Source organism: Canis aureus, chromosome 5 (assembly GCF_053574225.1).
Source record: "Canis aureus isolate CA01 chromosome 5, VMU_Caureus_v.1.0, whole genome shotgun sequence".
Classification (NCBI taxonomy): domain Eukaryota; kingdom Metazoa; phylum Chordata; class Mammalia; order Carnivora; family Canidae; genus Canis; species Canis aureus.
In genome coordinates, this window is record NC_135615.1 from 25,402,079 (window position 1) to 25,422,965 (window position 20,887).

The 20,887-nt window shown below is 42.7% G+C and overlaps 1 protein-coding gene and 1 long non-coding RNA gene across 9 annotated transcripts in view; one reads left to right on the forward strand and one right to left on the reverse strand.

Annotated features, from left to right (window-relative positions):
* Positions 1-1,629: 1,629 nt before the first annotated feature.
* Positions 1,630-20,887, reverse strand: part of LOC144313854 (uncharacterized) — a 103,951-nt gene continuing 84,693 nt past the window's right edge. For 2 of the 8 annotated variants that reach the window (XR_013379458.1, XR_013379455.1), the window contains exons 5-9: positions 16,446-18,557; positions 15,760-15,833; positions 13,177-13,400; positions 9,800-9,908; positions 4,551-4,861 (exon numbers count right to left, since the gene is read on the reverse strand). This is a non-coding gene — a long non-coding RNA (uncharacterized LOC144313854). Of the gene's footprint in view, positions 3,297-4,431; positions 4,862-9,799; positions 9,909-13,176; positions 13,401-15,759; positions 15,834-16,445; positions 18,558-19,005; positions 19,229-20,887 lie in introns of those variants that run through there. The other 6 variants (XR_013379456.1, XR_013379460.1, XR_013379457.1 and 3 more) reach the window with 6 other exon arrangements.
* USP6NL (USP6 N-terminal like) overlaps positions 19,499-20,887 on the forward strand; it is a 169,244-nt gene continuing 167,855 nt past the window's right edge. Inside the window, exon 1 of the mRNA XM_077897243.1 lies at positions 19,499-19,744. The gene's annotated coding sequence lies outside the window, so the exon portion shown is untranslated. The remainder of the gene's footprint in view (positions 19,745-20,887) is intronic.

Below are 20,887 nucleotides of genomic sequence, written 5' to 3' on the forward strand. Positions count from 1 at the left end.
TTTTAATTTTAATTTTTTTTACTTAAAAATTTTTTTTACTCTAAAATTTTTTTAATTTTAATTTTTTATTTTTATTTTTTAAGAATTTCTTACATTTCAGGTCTGCTAGTAACAAATTCCCTCAATTTTTATTTATTTAGTAATGTCTTAATTTCTCCTTCACTTTTGATAAATAATTTTCTGGCTGTAGAATTCTTGGTTGGTAGTTTTCTGTTTCAACAACTTTGAATACATAACCCTATTACCTTCTGGCCTCCATGGTTCTGATGAAATTTAGCTCTTAATCTTATTGAGGATCACTTGTAGGTGATAAGTTACTTCTCTCTTGCTGCTTTCAAGATTCTCTCTTTGTCTTTATATTTTCAACTGCTTGATTATGTTCTGTTGATATGGATCTCTTTGACTTTACCCCACTTGGACTTCTTGGATGTGTAATGTTTTTCTTCACATTTGGGGAAGTTGAAGGTCATTATTTCTTTAAATATTCTTTTTTGTCCTTTTTGTTCTTTTTCTGTGACTGTCATTATATGTTGGTATGCTTGATGGTGTCTACAGGTCTCTGAAATTGTAAATAGATTCAATTTTCTTTATTCTTTTTTTCCTTCAGACTTGATATTCTCAATTGATCTATCTTCAAGTTTGTTGATTCTTTCTTCTATATGATTAAAACTTCTATTGAACCTCTTCCTAGTGAATTGTTTTATTTCTGTTATTGCACTTTCAATTCTAGAACTTTTATTTGGTTCCTTTTTGTAAGGTAAGATAAGAATGTGAAAAAGTAAGTTAAGAATGTGAGATGTTACAGCAACTGAATTCATAATTTAGTATGACTAAAATATCAAATTGGTGGGAATGGATAAGATGTTTTGAAAACAATCATGTTTGATAGTAATAATTTATTCATGTATTTTTTTAAAAAAGATTTTATTTATCCTTTTGAGAGACAGTGTGTGAGGAAGAGAGAATGAACAGGGGGGAGAGACAGAGAGAGAGGGACAAGCAGACTCCCTGCTGAGTGGGGAGCCTGATGAGGGACTTGATCCCAGGACCTGGGGGTCATGACCTGAGCCAAAGGCAGATGCCTAACTGACTGAGCCACCCAGGCACCCTCATGTATTCTTTATCATCAGACATCTAATGACAAAGCATCAAGCAAATCTAAATTGAGGGATCTTTCTACAAAATAACAAGCATATAGGGGCAATTGGGTGGCTCCTCACAGGAAGCCTGCTTCTCCCTCTGCCTATGTCTCTGCCTCTCTCTGTGTGTCTCTCATGAATAAATAAATAAATTTAAAAAGCAAGCCTATGGTCTTCAAAAATGTCACTGTTAGAAAAGGCAAAGGAAGGCTAAGCAACTATTATAAAATTAAAAAGACTTAGGAGACATTTCTAATAAGCACAGTGTGTGATGATGGACTGAATCTCCAATTAGGAAAAAATTTTGCTATAAAAGACATTATTGGGATCATTGACAAGATTTGTATATGAAACGTATATTCATCAGCATGTTAAGTTTCTTGTTTTTGATCATTGTCCTGTTATGTTATAGCATGTCCTTATTCTTGGAAAGTACATGTTTTAAGTATTTGAAAGCAAATGAACGTGATGTTTATTTATTTTTTTTTAATTTTTTATTGGTGTTCAATTTACTAACATACAGAATAACCGTGATGTTTACATATTATTCTCAAATGGTTCAGAATATGTGTGTGTCTGTGTGTGTGTAAGAGAGAGTGAGCGAGCGTGAGCACAAATGTAAAATGTTAATAATGGTAAATTTGACTAAAGTATATGTGGATGTTCTCTGTACTATTTTTTTCTTTGCAAATTTTCTATACATTTGATATATCAAAACAAATAGTTAAAAAATAATTTTTATAGAGGACCTATGCTATGCCAGACATTGTTCTAATTATTGAGATACAGCAGGTTACAAAAGAAAACTTCTTGCCATCAGGTAGTTGACATCCTAATTGGGGAGACAGAATGAACTAAAAAAGCAAATGATGTTGTATATTGGATGGTGATAAGTAAAATGAAGACAAATAAGCAGGGTAGAAGGATAAGAAATTCCAGAGTGGGGTATTTGCAATTTTAAATAGATGGTGGGTTAGACACCTGTTTTGTCTTCAAGTCTCTTGAATACAGACTCTGATGTCAGCCTGATGCAGGTGCAACCTGGTAGCACCACCTGCCTTTCGTCTCCCGTCCTAGGGCTGCCCTATTGATGACAAGGTGTATGACACATCTCTCAGTGCTCAGACTTGTGGATGCCTGACCCAGAGGTGCAGGTTACTTAACAACCCTTGTTGGTTTGCAAACTCGCCCCCATATTTGCAGGGCAAAAAGAGACCAAAGAAAAGAAGCAGGTTATTCCAGATTGGTAGGTGGCAGGTTAAATAAGGGAACTTACATATGTGGCTATCTTGGATGGAGGCAAAATGTGTAGGTCTCCACACCTGCCTGCCCAATTTTAAAAGCCTATAGTGGCCTTAACTGGGTTCAGTCACACAAACCATCCAGATGGTCTCAACAACACCTTATCCTCTCAAGCCTGTGTCTTTGGAACAGCTCCCACTCTGAGAACTAGAGGCAGAGTATACTTTTTAAGGACTAGGGTGGGGATGAGGACCTCTGATTGCCCAGGTCCAGCTTGAAGTTCAACCAGCAGTCGTGTCCTCTAGATTACTTTCTTCAACACCCCCTGGGGCTAACCTTTGACCAATGTGGGAGAGGAGCTGATAGATACATGCTTCCTCCTTTCTCCTCCACCCACCTCCATAAATGGAGGGTCCTAAGGGACCTATTGAAAGAGTTCTCCATTGGTCCTATAGGATCAAGTGACCAGTCACCAACTTTGTATTGCTATTTCGTATCCTTGTGTAAGTCCACCTGCCCTGCTTTGCCCCTTTTCCTCTCTCTTCTGACCCCCGAAATCACAATCTCCGATAAAGTACACATAAGCATCTTCCTCAGGCTCTGTTTTTTTGGGGAATCTAAGCTAAGATGGTAGCAGGGAAGGACCCATTGAGAAGATACCTTCTTAGATGGGAATTTATCGAGCATCTAAAACAATTCAGTGATATAGGTTCTCTTGCTATCATCTTTTGTTTCATTGTTGAGGAAACTGGGGTTTGGGGAGATGATGTAGCTAGCTCAAGGCTGTGCAGCATAGATGCAGAGGAACCCAGTTCTTCTGTCTCCTGGCTCACTCTCATTTGCCACCTCTTTTCTCCCATTGTTTATTACTGCCATTTCGAAAGTTCCAGTTTTACCGATGAAGTCAATAGGAACCTAAGAAAAAGTTTTTGTCAATGTCAGGATCTCAAGGTTAAGGAAAGGTTTATAATGAGGATCAGAGTGTTAGTGATAGTGATAATCTTACAGTGTTAGTCAGGATAGCTCAGACTTTGCTGCACTAACAACTCCAAAATTTCACTGGCCAAAAATAAGATCTCATTTTGGTTCATTTGGTTATATCTCTATGGCAGGACAACTAGGGGTTTCCACTCTGCATTGTTTTGTAATCTAGGCTAATGGAGCAGCCACCATCTGGAGCATTGCTGGCTGCTGCAGTAGAGGCAAAGAGCGCTCCGGAGGGTCTTGCACCAGCAATTAAGTGTTCTGCATGGGAATTACATATGCCACATTCTGTTCACAATTCATTAGCCCGGATGACTGTACCCAACCCAGCAGGGCCAGGAAGCAGTCCTACTCTTATGTTAAGAAATATTTGTTGAACAGCATTAATGACTATCACACCCACTGAGAAAACTCCAAGGGGAAATGAAACTCAGGTAACAGAGGCAAGTTCTTCACTGCTATCATCTTGTCCTCACAGAGAACCTCTTCTCTCTGAGACGAGAGAGACAGCAATATATGTCCTGGGATTGCGTGGCTGGCTCAGTCAGTAGAGCGTGTAACTCTTCTGAGTGGTGAGTTCAAGCCCCACATTGGGTATAGACCTTACTTTAAAAAAAAAAAAAAAGTACAGGTGCCTGGGTGGCAGAGTTGGTTAAGAATCAGACTCTTGGCTTTGGCTCAGGTTGTGACCTTGGGGCGGTGGAATTGAGCCCTGAGTAGGGCTATGGGCTCAGCATGGAGTCTGCTTGGGACTCTCTCTCCTCCTCTCTGCCACTCTTCCCTTCCCCATGCTCGTGTGTGCTCTCTTCTCTCTAAAATAAACAAATAAACCTTAAAAAAAAGTATATCCTGCTTATTTAAAAAACTGTATTCTAAGTGCTTGTCTTAAAATGCATTTTTGGCTGATTTTTAGTAATAGTATTTTGAGGAAGGATAGCTATTACTCCAAAGTTCCACAGGCATCAGTACTGCTGGAAGAAATGATGACATCCCTTTTAACCTCAACCTAGTTGTGTCTTCCTTATAGTTTTATTTGTGTATGCCCTATTTACTCAGTGACACTCACAGGTTATTCATTGCCCAGGTAAGTACATGATGCAGCAGCGTTATCACTAGCCATTATCTATACCATTGGCCACCATGTCGAGCCTGTCTACTAAGTGCAGATTTTGTTATAGTTCAGTCTTTTGTTACAGTGAAAATGAGAGAGGGTTCCCATATGGTTTTTTTTTGTTGTTGTTGTTGTTCTAGATTTTGCAATACTGGAAAAGGTGGATCTTAACATTTTCTTTGTCAAAAAGAGTATATTTGCTATTCTTTGAGAAATGCCGTGGTGTTGGTATCACATACGAATCAGCAATTTAGCCATCTTCAACTGAACTGCATCGTCCCAGGTTCTCGGGGATAACATCACATCGGAATCTTTATTGCGGGGAGTAGATTATATAGATTATAGCTATTGCTTCCTCCTTATCAGCATAGCCTGCTACTTCATTCTGGAAAGAAATGAAATTATTGTTACATGGCTTGCACTTTTCTAAGCTCTGCTAGCTGCTTCTTAGTCCCTCCTCCTTTTATTTGGAAATGAACTATTTCACAGCTTATTTTAGTATCTTCTAGGTAGCAAGGCTAAATGCATGATATGTAATTGCCAAAGTGATCTTTTATTTTTCCACTTTAAAGATGCCTTTTCCCAATTGTTGGCATGATGGGTTCTCTGTTATAGCCACAAAAAATTGTTGTCACCTTGTACTCTATATCAATGCTCCCCTTGACCTTCTTCCTGTGGGACAGTGAAAATATTGAGCAAGTAACCAAACCTAGAAACACCTGTTTTGAGTTTTTGCCTTGAGACCAACTGGCACTAGATTATTAGATTGGGAAGGGCTGGCAATCTTTTTCCAAGGTGAATCCTCCCTTTCTTTGGCAAGTCAGTCATTTATTGAATATTTACCTTGCATTTTATTTTGAAGCTCAGAATGGTAAGTGAATGCCATGATCAGGTTTAAATTTTCGGAAAACGGTACTGTTAACAGTGTGCAGCATAGCTGTGTACAACAGAGTGAGGAATAGGCTGAAAATAAGAGTTGGAGTAACCCAAACACAAAATGACGAGAGATTGAATTGAAAACAGTGGTGGGAATAACAGGAGAGAATAGATTCAAGAGCTCTCCAAAGGGAGGATCTACGCTTGTTGACTTGTTGGCTATGGGGAGAGATGAGAAGGAGCACTAAGGAGGATCTCAGATAGTTAGCTTGACAACTAGGTGCATGGTGTTGCCATTCATTGAGAATGAACACCAAAGGAAGAATGGTGTGTGTGTGAGTGTGCGTGCATGTGTGTGTGTGATATTAAGTTAGTAGCAGTGGAATTGCTGAGAGATGATGAGTTAGTGATTTAGATCCAGAAGCCAGCAGAAAGCTTCATCTATTTAGTATATTTTTATTGTGTGCCTGCGCCCTGGGCATAAAATATGCCAATTCCATTAGAGTGGTAGTTAAAACCTTGATTCTGATGAGATCAGATCAAGACTATGGGTGGAATGAGAAGAGCTAGTTCTCCCTCCTCTGTCCCACTGCTAGATGCTTCTCTCAGCACTGAAACATGCTCTCATACTGCTCGCCTTAGAAATCCTCCCTGTACCTCTCATCCCCTGCATTACCTTTCAGCATCCATCCGTCTCCAACCTGGCCTGGCTGCTGCACCCAGCTGGCTCTGGCTGAGGCAGCAGAGCTTTCTTTCTATGCTGCTACATCTGAGGAGCATAGAAAGTATTCTGGCCTCGAAATGCCAAGATGGTTCAGCATTCCCATAGGCCCTTGCTGCTCCTTCCTGCTGCTCTGAATTGAGAATAACTCTTTGTCCTAGTCCTACTCTGTGTCACCTGCCATACACCCTGGCTGAACACTGTAGTGACATTGTTTATGCCTCTCTGTCTCACAGTGTCCCCTGGGAGAAGATCTCTTCATCCTTGCTTGTAGTCTGTCTTGCCATTAGGTTCAGACCTAGTCTGGGGCCCTGGGCTGTAGGGTGGACCCCAATTACCCTCTTCCTCTTTCTTCCAGACCCCTCCATCACCTCCTTTTCCTTCCCCACCCCTCATAGAGTAATATACAAACTGCCTTAGAGGCTAGTCCTTCAATGAAAATCCCCTTGCAAATATAAAACTTAAATATAAAGGGTTTTAGGGAGGAGGAGATTTTAAAAGTAACATATGCTTGCTGTAGAAATCATTCAGGAAATGTAACAATGTATAAATAAAAATCTCTACTATAATTACCCAAAATCATCACTCTTAACATTTTCAGTGATTTCTTTCCCACAATGTGCCTAACATTTATTATTTTATTTAAAAACAAGATTATACTATACATGTAGTTTTTTATGTAGTTTTTAAAAAGTCAGTTAAAGGTTTATTTCTGTTATTAATAGATATAGATAACATGATTTTTAATGGATTGCACTTTGTTAGATGGCTTACTCTTTTAATCAATCCTTCATTGACAGGTAGGTGGCTTCCAAATTTTTAATATTGTAAACAAGTCTATGCTGAATGGCCCTATACATAGATCTCTGTGGGTTTTGTGTATATGTGTGTAAGTTATTTCCTTAGGAAATACTCCTAGAAGGTAAATTACTTGGTCAAACTATTTATACTATAAAATCTAATATATATTGTCAAAATGCCCTTCACTTAAATTCTACCAATTTGCACTCCTGCAAGCAATGTACAGGAATGCCTATATCATATTTTTTACATATTCTAGGTATTTTAAAAACTCCACCAATGGTGCCTGGGTGGTGCTGTTGGTTACGCATCAAACTCTTGGTTCGGGCCCAGGTCATAATCTCAGGTCCTGAGATTGAGCCCTGTGTTGGGGCTCACACTCCGCATGGAGTCTGCTTAAGACTCTCCCTCTCCCTCTACTCCTTCCTCTCTTATGCTCCCCCCTCCACCCAAATAAATAAATATAAAGAAAAGATTCAGTATGTCAAAACAGGACAAGATTGATTACTGTTATTATTTAGAGTAAAATCCACCGCTGAATGACTGGTTTTCAAATCTCTTGCATCAGAACCACTTGGGGTGCTTGGCAAAGTGTAGTATCTGGGCAAACCTTAATCCTACTGAGTTGGAGTCTCTGAAGATGATACCCCAGAAACAGAATTTTTCAAAAGCTTCAGGTGAGAATTACTGGACTTGGGGGTATCTTCTCTCAGGGGCTGCAAGGCCTGGCCCCTTTAAGCCAGTTGGAATTACCCACTAGCTACCTGCTGGAGGAAGCTGGGGCTCTCAGTTGGAGTAGAGAATTATAGTATGCTATCTGGGAAGAGCAACTCAGTAAGCACAATGACTTTATCTGATTACAACATTAATAGAAGTTCTGTGAGGGCAGGATCCATGCATGTCTTGTTTGCCCTTGATACTACAGTGTGTCATACAGTAGTGCTTGGCATATCCAGGGGCTTAGTAAGTATTGGTTGGACTGATAAATTCTCCTTTTCTCATTTTTTTTTTAAACAGACTTTATATAGGGCAGGTTTTGGTCCACAGCAAAACCAAGTGGACGATACAGAGATTTCCCATCTATCCCTACCCGCCCCCAACCTCCTTCATTATCAACATCCCCACCAGAACCTCACCAGGTTCACAGCTGATGAACCTGTGGTGGCCACCACCACCACCACCACCACCACCACCACCACCACCACCACCATCATCATCATCATCCAAAGTCTGTAGTTTACATTAGGGTTCACTTTTGGTGTTATAACTTCCATGGGTTTGAACAAATGTGTAATGCCAAGTATCTACACTATAGTAAAAAAAAACCCAATCTCTGGTAACCTGTGATCCTTGACTGTCTCTATAGTTTTGCCTTTTCCAGAATGTCATAGAGCTGAAATCGTATGGTATGTGGTTTTTCATTGTTTCTTTTTGTTTGTTTGTTTCTGAAGAAGTTTTCCTTTAGGATAAACTTGCCTTATTACTAGCTTTAAGTTAGGCTGTTTCGCTTCTCAGACCAATGCAAAGCTACATTTTCTGGGTTGGGGGAAGAGAATTGTTTTCTTCTCAAATGCATCCTTCTGAGCTCAGGTCATACAGGGAATAAAGGAGTAACTCATAACAAAAGTTAGGGAGTTGGGCAGGTAAGGGGCTGTATAGCTGTTCTTCTCCAGTCCTGCGCCTTTGAAAGTACACAGTAGAGGTTTGCTAAAAGAAAGGGGATGGGGGTGGGGGAGGTGCAGGGAGAGGAAAGAAGGGACTTCCAAGTGTATTATGGGTGATTTAACTTAATTGTCTAGTCTCTGCTTTGATTTTAACTTGACAATATTTAGGTCTACAATTGAGGTAAAGCAAAGAGATCCATTTTGAAGATGAGTATGTTGAGTTTGAGGTTAAGTAAAATCTCTCGGTGAAGTTCACATCCCTTCATCCAACTAGGGCTGAAGAGTGACCTCTCTGTAGTGAAGTATCAACTGGACTTGGAGGATTTAGAAGATGGATGGATTAATTTGGCAAGGCACATGGAGATTATGCACAGGTTTGTTAACTATGGTTTGAATGCTTTCTTAATTTATTTTCCATTGACTGTGAGTGAACTGTTTTGACCCAGGGTGCAATGCTTTCCAAAGGCAGAGGAGACATTAGAATCTGACACCACGATGACATAGATGATAGGATCTCCACAGGCCTGTAACTTTCACAAAGGCAGTAACATTACTATATTTCACCATTGAACAACCCAGCTATTGCCAGAACAGTACTGGACACACATCATATATCCCCCATCAATATTTGTCTCTTGAATGAGTGAATTTCTACTGGTGAATATAGCTTATTCAAATACCACAACCTAGCATTAAAATAAATTCTTCTAAAATTCTTTCATCTCCATACAGTTTTAGAGAAAAAAAATTTTTTTCTAAGAATAAGGTCATTTTCCTTTTTTTTTTTTTTGTTGTTGTTGTTGTTTTTGCTTGGTGAATTAAGTCTAAACTCCTCAGTCAAGTATTTGAAGTCCTCCATTATGATATGTCCCCAAGTTACCCTACTAGGATTATTAACTTCACCTGACACCAGCGGTTGAGCTAAAATATAGATGCTTATTCCCTATTTTTAAAACTGAGCCTTCATACTCACTATTCTATTTGTTTCCCTCTAACCAGGTCAAATCTCTTCTCTTAAGACTTCTCTGAGATTACCTGTGGTGAACATTGTGATGTTCCTCCCCTCCCCCCAATATACGTTCCTGTTTTCTTTGTCACTTGCCCAATTTCTAGTTGAGAACCATATCTTTCCCATGTGGGAAGAAGTCCAACTCCATTACTGGTGCTAAACAGCAGTGAAAGCAATTAACATAATCATACACTCTGGCCATAAATCAACATTTATGGATACCCAGGAATGGGTATGTGATTCAGGTCATACCAGAGCCAGAGGCAGAGAAGAGTGTTGGCTGAGGGCTGCTCACTTCCTGATTGAGATGATGATGCATGCAGCTCTGGAAATTGTTGGCAGTCATCTAGGTTGGATGGAGCTGACATGATGGGAGGTAGAGAAAGAAGCTGGTCCTTGACAATATCATTGAGTCCCACAAAGCCCATTTTCTAGTTGGCTTTCAGTGACATGAGCCAATGACGTAACTGCATTATTGTATATACAAGCTGGTTTGAGTTGGTTTTGCTTTTCTTTTTCGAATTTGCAACCTACTGCTGCTCTCTCATAAACTGGTAATCCAGTTTTTCTTCTCAGCACTTCTATAACCTTCCTGTTAGTATATAGAGTAATATTCTATACTAACAAATAGTATATGTACTAATAAATATACATTTGTTTGTGTGTAGTCTACAGATAGATATATATATAATCTAGTATAGTGACTTGTTCATAGTCATGGCTAAACAAACCCATCTATTAAAGAAACAAATGAGTCTTTCAAGGGTGAGTAAATTTTAACGGTAATAGAGTTAATCTAGGTCAGTGGATTTACCTTACTTGCATGAAAATTTTATAGTATGGTTTAAAAATCATATGTAAATATAAAAGCTAAAACATAAAAGTCTTAGAACATAAGATAAAAACCCATGGCATTGGATTTGGCAACTGACTCATAGATATGACAGTAAAAGCAAAACAAGACCAAAAAAAACAGATAAATTGGACTTCATCAAAATTGAAAACTTCTGCCCACCAGCGAACATTACCAATAAAGTAAAAAGATGGGATGCCTGTGTGGCTCAGCAGTTGAGCATCTGCCTTCAGCCCAGGGCATGATCCTGGAGACCTGGCATCAAGTTCCACATTGGGCTCCCTGCAGGGAGCCTGCTTCTCCCTCTGCCTGTGTCTCTGCCTCTCTCTGTGTGTCTCTCATGAATTAGTAAATAAAATATTTAAAAACAAAATAAAGTAAAAAGGAACCCTACAGAATGGGAGAAAGTATTTGCAAATCTCCTATCCAAGAAGGGTCAGAATAAACAAAGAACTCTTACAATTCCACAGTGAGAAGACAAACAACCCAATTTTTAAAATGGGCAAAGGACTCGAATAGACATTTCTCCAAAGAAGATGTACATACAAGTGGCCAATAAACATGTGAAAAGATTCTCAGCATCATTAGTCATCAGTGAAATATAAATCAAAACCATAAGACATCACTTCACACTCATTAGGATGGCTATAATCACAAAAGCAGAAAATAAATAGTGTTGGCAAGGATTTGGAGAAATTGTAGCCCTTGTCACTGCTGGTGGGAATGTAAAATGGTTTAGCCACTATGGAAAACAGTTTGGTAGTTCCTCCAAAAGTTAAACATAGGATCACCATATGATCCCACAATTCCAATCCTAAGTGTACACCCCAAATAACTGAGAAACAGGTACTGACCCATACTCATGTACACACATGCTCATTGCAGCACTATTCACAATAGCCCAAAGTTGGAGACAACCCAAATGTTTGTCAGTGGATGAATCAGTGAACAAATGTGGTATATCCATTCAATGTGATATTATTCAGCCATAACAGGGAATGAAGCACTAGTACCTGCTACAATGTGTGTGGAATGCAAAAACATTATGCTAAGTGAAAGGAGATGGACACAGAAGGTCACATGTTATATAATTCCATTTATGTGAAACATTCAGGGTAAACCCATAGAGACTGGAAGCTGGTTAGTAGTTTTTAGGGCCTAGGGAGAGAGAAAAGGGAGAGTAACTGGTTACTGGATATAGAGTCTTTTTTGGGGTGATGAGTATGTTTGGGAACAACATAGAGGTGGTGATTGTACAACATCTTGAGTGTATTAAATGCTACTGAACTGTTCACTTTGAAATGGTTTATGCGATGGGAATTTTACCTCTCTTCTACGAACAAGTCAGTAGGAGCAAAACATGCTGACATGTGTTTAATACTCAGCTACCAGGTACTTTTTCAAATGGAATAGGGCTCCTGGGTGGCTCAGTAAGTTAAGCATCTACCTTCAGTTCAGGTCATGATCCCAGCGTCCTGAGATAGAGCCCCACGTTGGGTTCCCTGCTCAGCAAGGAGTTTGCTTCTCCCTCTCCCTTGGCCTCTCCTCTCTGCTTGCACACACTCTCTCAAGCTCTTTCTCTCCCTCAAATAAACAAATAAAATCTTTAAGAAACTAAAAAACCAAACCAAACCAAAATTGAATGAATAAATACTCTGATTCTGAGCTCAACTTTCACAATTGGCAGGAATCAGCATTACCTGAAGTGTGGGATGTATTTGGAAGGTAAGATGGGCTTTAAATAACCTTGCCTCATGTAGTGAGAAATTTAATTTCAAGGATCTTAGCGGTTTAGTCCTGTGAATGTATCAATGAGAGAGTCTCAGTTTGGTGTTAGGATGTTTGCTGTTTGTCTAACAACTGCAACACTTGCTAATCCTCATTTTCAACAAAGAGAGAGTGGGCTTCAGGCTCCCTGCCTTCTGTAGGCAATGCTATCTAAGTGGTCTTTTTTTTTTTAAGATTTTATTTATTTATTCATGAGAGACACAGAGAGAGGCAGAGACACAGGCAGAGGGAGAAGCAGGCTCCCTGCAGGGAGCCCAATGTGGGACTCAATCCCAGGACCCGGAGATCACACCCTTCACCAAAGGCAGGCTCTAAACCACTGAGCCACCCAGGCGTTTTTTTTTTTTTTTTTTTTTTTTTTAAAGATATTAAGTGGTCTTAATAGCATTGTTGTTTTCTATTTTTGCTTTTATCTTCCACTTATGTTATGTGACACCTGTTTCCCACCGTTAGTGATTTGCATTATACTTCAGATAGTGATGCAAAATTTCCAATGTAGTTCAAGTAGAAATTGTGAGTCAACTGAAGGAAAAACAGTAAGTAAATAATAATATAAATGGCATGAGGACTTGGGGGGAAAAGGAGGACTCAGATGAGCGCTGGCATAAAGAAACACACATTAGATCTGGAATATGAGCACCTGCGTGTCTCACTGTGCAGCCAACTGGAGAGGCCACGAAGCCCCTCTGCTTTCTCAGTTCCTGCCCACCTCACAGAACTTTTATGGCAAGTAATTTACACATGTAAATCGTTATTATTAGATTATTTGTGTTGGGCATCACCTGTTTTGCAAGGGCTGCATTTCCCAGAGTCCCTTGCCAGCTCAGTTCTGATAAGGTGTCCTTCTGCCAGTGACATGCACTCTTGGGATTTGAATGGCATAAGGAACGTGCCATATTTCCTCTGGCAGTAGTGGCTGACACGAGGCTTTGGTAGACAGACATTTTTGCAGTGAAGCTAGACTACAAAGTATGCCCCTGACAGTTACCAGCTTCTAAGCTGTGAGGCAGCTGTGACATTGGCAGTGATTTCATGTCATTCCCTGTGATTTCTGACTCTGGATGCAGCAGCTTCCTGACATCAACTGCTGTGGAATAACCCAGGAGTTGTGTTGTTCACCTTCCCCCATTGGCTCCTTCCAAAGAGTTTGTACATCGGATCCCCTGTGTTGAATATCTTCCTGCTGGTAATACCTTTGAGTAGTTTCCTGAACTGTAGTGGAGATATTAATTTTATTGACTTTTTAAGGAAGCTTCTATATATATAATAACAATACAGTAAGAGTTAACATTTGTTGAGTGTTTACTACTAGTCATTTCGGTAAGCCCTTTACATGCATGATCTCATTTAGTTCTTTTAAGAACCCTATGTGGTGATGTCTATCACTATCTTCATTTTGCAGAGGGGGAAACTGAGGCAGAGGGTTCCTCCCTGACCTAGGTCTCAGAGGTGGCAAACAGCAGAGTAGGGATTTGAACTCAGGCTGTCTGAATCAAATGTTCAATGACTCCACAACATATTGTCTCACCCCTGCACCACAAAATGTTACTTCAGGTCTCCAGTAAAGTCTACTTCAGGTTTGAAACCAAAACTGTTTTGGGATTCAGAAGTTTCGATTTTTAGGAGGGTGACACAGCACGTATACTGCATGTTACTTAAGGGGCAGCGTTAGTGGGATCTGGGCTAGGACCCCGCAATCAAACACTGATGGTTCAACAACGGGAGGAACATTCAGATTAAATAAAATAAAGTCCATAAATAGCCAAAGGAAAATCCAGTTGCTAGCAGATGAATTTAGGTGCCAAATTTAGGGGGGAAAACACTTTTGGTTTTCAGAGCTTTTTAAGATTTCAAAACTGCTGATTAGGCATTCTGGACCCAATCTTCATGAAGTGTTAACAAATAGAAAAGAGAAGTTGAGTAGATTAAAAAAAATTTTTTTTTTCCCATCTATTGTGTCATTTTAATTGAGTCTTTAGTCTGGCTACTTGAGACTACTCCTTTCCTTTTTTTTTTTTTTTTTTTTTTTTTTAGCCAAAGTGTGTGGACAGGGACTTATTTTCATGTCTAAGTCACATTTAATCGCAAGTATATTTACTTTGCAGACACCAGAAGGTTAAGGTTGTCACGTTGCTTCACGTTGGCCGAGTGTCAAAGGAAAGAGCCTCAAAGGAAAAGAGCCACCTCAAAGGAAAGAGCCAGATAGAATCAGCAGAAACATGCCCCGGAATGCCTAAGGATCTTTTACGGTTTACCTTGTTCTTCTATAACTCGACCTTCTTATACAGCATTTCTGTTAATTTTGACAAGTTTATTTATAAGGTTTTAGCTTAAATGTCTCTAAATATAGCCTTAGCACTGTATTTTTAATCAATTTATCCCAGTTACCAATATACGTGGGTAGCAAACCACCCTATACTCAATGGCTTAACAAACAATTAATTTGTGCTCTCATTGTTCCATGGGTTGACTAGGCTCATCTGAGGTGCCCTTAGTTGGGTTTCTTATTGGGTCACAGATGCTCAAGGCATCTGAAGGCTCAACTGTGCTGGATACCCAGGACGGCTCCCCCACAGGCCTAGCAGTTGATGCTATCGGTTGGAGGTCTAAGCAAAGCTTGTCACCAATACGTGGCCTTAACATGGAAGCTGAGTTTGAGGAGGGAGTCCACTAAGGGTAAGTATTTCAGAGTCCCAGGCAAAAGCTGTAAGACGTCTTATCATCTGGTCTTAGAAAATATTCAGCATCACTTCCGCCCTATTCTTTTGCTCAAAAAGTGAGTCACAGGGGCGGCCCAGATTCAAGAGGAGGACAGTATGCAAAGACGTGAACGTTGGAGGCATGGGTCACTGGGGGACTAGCTTTGAAAATTAGCACACAACTTATATAGATTTAGGTACACAAGGGTTTAAAGTTAATTAAAAAATCATATACACAGAGGCAAGTTTTATCACCTTAAGACAGGGACAAGAATGCCTTGAAATTGTACTTCACGTCTATTTCAATATCATATAGCACTTTTTAATACAATTGTTGGAGGAGATTTAAAAAAAATAAGGGGGGGGGCACCTGGGTGGCTCAGTGGGTTAATCATCTGCCTCTGGCTCAGGTCAGGATCCCAGGGTTCTGGTCTCCTTGCTCATTAGGGAGCCTTCTTTTCCCTGTCTCTCTGCTCCCCATGCCCCCACTCATGCTCACATTCTCTGAAATAAATAAAATCTTAAAAAATAAAGGGCATTGGTGTCTAGGAGGCAGTTCAATGGAGACTTTAAGTATGGCAACTTTAAGCGGGCAGAAGCAATTCTCTAAAGCTATAAAAACATAATGAGACACTTTCCAAATGATATGGCATCATTGTAGATTTTGGGCAAACCATGATAACCATTTTGTTATGAGAGCAGGGTAGCTGGTGAACAAAAGGGCAGAGGAGATAATGAGAGGCAGCCTTTGTAGTTGAAAACCAGTCATTCTTACTTGGTTTTTGTTATTTTCAGTCAGAGACCCTTTGGAGTATATGACAGAAATTTAGGACATTTTTGCTCAGAAATGTAGGAAAATGGCTATTTGTTACCTTTGTTCCTCCCTCCTCCTTCTCTTCCTTTATTCTTCTACAATCATTTACAGAGAGCTGTACCAGGCACTGATCTGGACCAAGGGATAGAATAGGGAAGAAGACAGATAAGTTCCTTAATCTCATGACATGAACATTTTCAAGATAGAACCCCCCTCCCCTCTCCCCACCGGGGGGTGGGGGGGTGGTGCCTGGGTGGGACGACTAGTTAAGCATCTGGTTTTGGCTCAGGTCATGGGATCAAGCCCTGCATCAGGCTCTGCACTCAGTGCAGACTCTCCTTGAGAGTCTCTCCCTTTCTGCCCCTCCTACTTGTGCTCTCTCTCTCTAAAATAAATAAAATCTTAAAAAAAACAAACAAACCAAGTATGCCAATAAATAAGCAAGATAACTCCAGATAGTTTTAAGTAATGAACTGTGATCACAACACCTTTCATAAAGTTTTATGTGGCTCCCATTTCTTATACAAACTTTCCTAACTGCATCAGTAACTTCTCCTTTTAACCAAAGGAAAACTTTTTCATATAAGCAGTGTGGACGTCCTTGTTGGTTATCCATTGCTTTTTCACTTATACCACGTGCACAGATATTGATCAGTGTGTCTTTCTTCCCAACGGGGAAGAACAATTATATGTAGTGTCATTGGAAGTGACTTTCCTAACCAACGAAGAGCATTGGTTCCTTACGAAATTTCCGAAAGTACTGCTGCTATTGAGGATGAAAACGTGCACAGAACTTTCCACAGCTTTATTACCACTGTCTTCGCTCTCCTCTCTGCTGCATCTTCCCCAGGAGCTATCTGCTTACCCCTATTAAAAAAAATGGAATGGATCAAATAGCCATGGATTCACATTTCGAATTCTCAATTTACAGGACACTCAGAGGACCTACACTTTGATCCACCTTCTCTAGATGACAGTGAAGGATGGATGATTTGGAGGATTATTTTTTTCTCTATGTTCTTACGTTCTCAGCTCAAATTGTACTTCTGGCTTTAGTAACTATAGCATCCTATGGGTAGCGGGGAGAGGTTTAAACATGCACTCTTTGTCAACATTTTAAGTATTTCCATTACCACAGCTCATAGCTTTTGCAAAAATGACATACAAATGTCCACCTACCTTATTCCATTATAGTATATGAGATGTAGTTCTAAACCTTTGGTATACGTGAAACATTTTATTGGTAACACAAACTTACTCCGTAGGACTTTTGACTTTTTGGTGCTTTATTGATATCAAGCTTTTACCCTTTGTATTTTAATATCTGGCAATTCACATTGGAGTGAATATAAAAATGGAATGAATTTAATATAAATACAATTACTGAGGGATCAATCAGCAAAATAGTGCCTTGTGGTTCAAACCCATTTATTGCCATAAGTAAGTTTTTAATGGAATCAAGGCACATTCATCCTATTATATATTGTCTACAGTTGCCTTCATGTTTACTATGTTTCCCCTTTAAGAAAAAGTTTGCCCATCCCCAATTTAGAGGAAAAATGATTCTATCTTTATTTCCATGATAATCACTGACACAAGTTCTATGTTTATCGTATGCTGCAGATAAGTGAATTTGCATGCCTACCCCAGAGTGAAGCCCTACACTGGGGATATAGACAGAAATCTGTGTTTGCCATTTAACAATACCTCCAAGATGCTTAAAAATACAAAAATTATGGCAAGCCCCTAAAGTTATACCTAAGAACAAATACTGGTTTTATACTGAAGTGACATAACTCACTGGTGACGCTTGGATTTGGGGGAAAATGTGGGGACTTTGGAGCTTTAACTGTACTATAGAGTCAGAGGACTATCACTGAAGCATAAAATTGAATCAGTGTTACTCATCATTAGGTCCAAAATAAAGTTTTAAAAGATTACCCATATAAGTTATGGAAAAAATGTATCTGAAATTTCCACTTTATTTTGCCAAATAAGCCTGTGGCCAGGGTTGTTCATTCCAAAATCCCATTAACTCCTTCACTAGTGACTTGGGGGTTCCTGTTAATGATGTTTGCAGTGATGTCCCTTGAGTAACTTCATCTGTGGTTCCCAACGACTCCTTAAATGTTGAGCGCTCAGCCACAAACATGGCCATTTAATTCAATAAAATATTGAGGGCCTACTATGTGCAAAGCAAACTGCTGGTCCAGCTGGGCTACACAGCTGTAGGAGTGAGGGCTCTTGCCTTTCAGATATTCAAATATCTCGGGGCACCTGGGTGGCTCAGTGGTTGAGCATCTGCCTTTGGCTCAGGCCGTGATCCCGGGGTCCTGGAATCGAGTCTGCTATAGCGCTCCCCGTGGGGAGCCTGCTTCTCCCTCTGCCTATGTCTCTGCCTCTCTGTGTCTCTCATGAATAAATAAATTCTCCAAAAAAAAAAAAAAGAAAGAAATACAGATATCTCAATCTGGGTAATTGTTAATTGGGGCATTCCAGAAGTTCTGGAGAAGTGTTTGGGTGTTGGGAAAGTTTCCCATGTCCTGCCAACTCTTGATCTGTTTTTCACTCCAATTCATATATCCGTTTTGGATCGGGCTTATTAAACACTAGCCTTTGCAAATCTGGTTTAAATGGATAAGCAAAGGGAAGTATTATTTTAAAGGGTGTATGTGCAAATAAGACCAGTTGTGAGCTACAAGGAGCCTTGGAGATCCATCTAAGACCAAGTGTTAGGCACAGTGAGCGAAGTCTGCATCCTTCAGCAGAGACTGTGGTCCCACTTCCTCTGTCCATCATCTCTCTGCCTCCATATTGCACGCAGCAACCCAGTTTTTTGGTGTCCGTTTTCACCAGCTGGAACAAAAAGAAAATAACAACAGCGCCGTTGCCAACTTTACTAATTCTAGTTCCTGGAATCAAGGACAGGAAGCCTTTGTTATTTGCACACCCTAAGTCTTCTAGCTCCTATTGAATAAATCATTAACTGTCAGCTAATTACAGCGTCGGAAAGTTTGCATCACTCATCTTTTTTTTTTTTTTTAAATGGCACCTCTTAATAGAAGACTCTGGAGACTGAAACTCTTGACAGTTTCCATGATATAAAAAAAGAAAGCTGACCTAGAGAAAGATGGGACAAAAAAGACGAACATTTGGGGGAATTTTAGGCGGCAGTTGGGATCTGAAACAGTAGCCTATTTAAAGTCGTGCTGATTTGAACACTTGGAAGTCCCTGAAAGATTTTCAGAAATGTGAATTCTCTTAGGAGCAACGCCGTTCGATTGAACGGATGATCATTTTGCACCTGTTAAACGACCCAGCCCTTGCTTGCGGCGGGTGACGACCCTTAGGAGGCAGGTACGACCACTAGCAGGACTCCTTACAGGTGAGGAAACTGAGTCACGCGGCGGGGGCGCTGGGGGGGCGAGAAGGTCCAAGCCCCGGCAGCCAGGCAGATGCGCCCGGAACGAAACCTGCGGAGAGGTGGCTGCAGAGGTGGCGCCGGGGCCGCGGCTCCGCTGACCTCACCCCCCGCGGCGGCCGGAGCGGGCGGGCCCCGCGCGGCGCCCGCAAGCCGGGCTGCTGGTTCGCGGGCGGCAGGGCCGGCCGGGCGCGCGCGGGCGGGCGTCTTCCCGCGGCGGCCGCCGGGGTCCTCGCGGAGGCGGGAACGCGGCGCCGGCGCGCACGTGCCGCCGGGAAGGGGCCGCGGGGGCCGCGCCAAGATGGCGGCGGCCGCGGCCGCATCGCCGACGGTTGGCGGCGGCCCGTGAGGCGGGCGGGGCCGGCGGCGCGGAGGCGGGGTCCCGGGCGAGCCGCCCTGGGAGGCGGGGGCCGTTTCCATAGCGGCGGCAGGAGGTGTCGCGCCGGGGAACTTCCTGGTTCCCGGGCTCGGCTGCGCCGGGATCCTCTTGGAAGGGAAACAATGGGGCGGAGGGCACTGCGGTAGCCGCCGCCGCCGCCGCCGCGCCGGGACCCGCTCGGCTGCCCCGACCCCGCGCTCGGCCCCCTCCCGCCGCCGCCGCCGCCGCCGGGACCGTCCCGAGGTAACTTCGTTTTTCTCCTCTCCCCGCGCAGGGGGCCGCCGCCCGCCGGGCTGCGGGGTTCCCCGCGGGCAGCCGCTCGGCTTGGCCCCGCGGAGCCGGACGCCGCCATTCCGGGCCCCGGGGGAGGGGGACGGGGACGGGGACGGGGACGGGGACGGAGCGGGCTCGGGGGCCGCGTGCGGAGCCGTCCCGGGCCCCCCCTCCGCCCCCCGGAACCCGGGCCGCGGGGCTCCGCGGGAGTGATCGGCAGGCTGCGGGCGGGGGGCGCCGGGCGGGGGGCGGGGGGCGCCGGGGTCGCCGGGCCCTGGGGGAGGGGCGCCCTCCCCTCCAGCCCCGCCCCTCCACGCCCCGCCCCCTCCCGGGGGACGCGTCTCCCTCTGCAAGTTTCCCTCGCGTCCTGCGCAGCCCCCAAGTGGGGCAGGACCCAGGCCGCCTCCGTCCCTTTAAGTAACATCATTGCCCTTCGGTGCCCGGCGGGCTGGGGGTGGGGGTGGGGGTGGGGGGGAACTTGGTTTCGACCGGGCTTGGAGGGAGGGACGGGGACGGGGTGGAGGAGGGACCCGGGAGCCTGGAGAGCCGGCGCGCCGCCGCGAAGTTTGCAAAGTAGTCGGCGGCTGACAGCCCGCGCGGCGGGACGGCCGGGGCCGGGGCCGGGGCCGGGGTCGGGGCCGGCTGCGCGCAGGTGCTGCATGCCGCGGAATTGGAGGAGTCTGCGAATCCACATTTTATTTTTTGATTGATTGATTTATTTATTTATTTATTTATTTATTTATTTATTAATATTTACTTATTTATTCATGAGAGACACACACACAGAGGCAGAGACACAGGCAGAGGGAGAGGCAGGCTCCACGCTGGGAGCCCGACGTGGGACTGGATCCCGGGTCCCCAGGGTCACGCCCCGGGATGAAGGCGGCGCTCAACCGCTGAGCCACCCGGGCTGCCCTGAATCCACATTTCTAGACGTTTGGAAGCCACTTCTAGAAGTCGGGGATGACTTCTCCCCGCCACACACACCCTTTCCCCCGCATTTTAATCCACAGTTGCTTTTTAGTTGGTAGACTTTAATAGGAGTGAAATGTGTCTCCCTCCTGGGCCTGGGGAAGGATGTTTGAGGCATTATTTTATTCTCCAGTCGTGGGG